Below are 1,568 nucleotides of genomic sequence, written 5' to 3' on the forward strand. Positions count from 1 at the left end.
TTTCACTGTTATCTCTCCTCCCACACTTAAGTAACCCCCTATGCATGTTGATCTTTTGCCATTTGTAGTATTGGTCTAATTTAGATAGCGCCTTGAGGCCAGGATTTTGTAAACCCAATTCCTAGCTGCTTTCTGCCACCCTTCTGCTAATCCTGGAGATTGCCAGAGGCTAACCCACTCCCTGGGGCAAGTTAGAGAAGCCCAGGGATACTCTAACTTGCTTTAATGGAATATGACTCCCAAAGCAGTTACTCTGCTTGCCAGGATCACTGGAACACGTTGTCATTCCCTCCCCTCTCCCCGACACACATTGTGCTCCAGTAATACCCTTTTCTTATTCTTATACCTTTCCCCCACTCCCAGCCTATTCCAGCATGCCTCCTACTCTGGTGAGGGGGATTTCCAGGTGCCTTTATGTGCCAGGGATACTTAGGAGGGGCTGCAGATCTCTCCCTTCTAATTTGGGGTCTCTCTCTATGTAAATCTTATGAATTTTGACTGATTTTGTGAACTCTTTATATAGTTCTAACCCTCAATTTGCTATCTGCCAGCAGGAGCGGCGCAAGGGTTTTTGGCACCCTAGGCACAGGGCCGGCTCGCCGGTCCCACGGCTCCGGTGGACCTGCCACAGGCGTCCCTGTGGACGGTCTGCTGGTTCGATGGCTCCGGTGGACCTGCCGCAGTCTGCCGCCCTCCCAAATCCTGGCGCCATAGGTGATCGCCTAAGTCGCCTAAATGGAAGCACTGGGCCTGCTGCCAGCAAAGACTACTCTCATATCTCACAAACACTGTCTGGAAACTGCTACAGGACAGTTAAAAAGGCATTAACATTGAATGACTCTGCTCTGGTAGAACAATGGGAATGCTAAAGAGAGTGGCCAAGCTACAGGACGCTGGTTCTCCCAGGTTGTCTGTAACGGAAAATCCCTAGCAGAAAAGAAGGGATATTAGAACGTGCTCTCTGAGTTTGGGGAACATTTTGACTGCAAGATCTGAACAAGCTAAGGGGAGCCTGTTGCAGGGGAGACCCTGACCAAAAAATGAAGGTTTAGCAGGAGAGGGGTACATGAAGGACCTGAGACTCCTGAAAGGACAGAGCAAACCCCAAAGGACTCTCAAGAGAGGTAAGTATACTTGTGTGCAGGTGTTTATTTTTCTAAAAAGCAGTGCAGCGGTTGTGCTTTCTCTCCAATAAATTCTGTGTGTGTTTAGACATTCCTTCACAGAGGCTCTAAATTATCTGCTTACTCTGTCACATAGTCCCCCTAGAGGGAAGCGAAAGAGTAAACCAGAGGGCTCACAGCTTTGGTGGAACTCTGGGAGCATGTAATAGCTATTGGGGAGGCTTGGATGAGTCAGGACTAGTTTCAGGACCTAGGCATCTGTATTGCAGGTAACTGCCAAGAAGGATGTCAGATGTGTGTGTCATAAGTAGATAGGTAAGGTAAGGGTTAATTTTCTTTTCCTGTAAAGGGGGAACAAAGAGAAACAAACACCTGAACAGAGGACCAATCAGAGAACTGGATTGTTTAAAGTCAGGGGCGGGAATTTGTATACTCGGGGTCTTT

The sequence above is a fragment of the Chelonoidis abingdonii genome, chromosome 6 (assembly GCF_003597395.2).
Source record: "Chelonoidis abingdonii isolate Lonesome George chromosome 6, CheloAbing_2.0, whole genome shotgun sequence".
NCBI classification, from domain to species: Eukaryota; Metazoa; Chordata; order Testudines; family Testudinidae; genus Chelonoidis; species Chelonoidis abingdonii.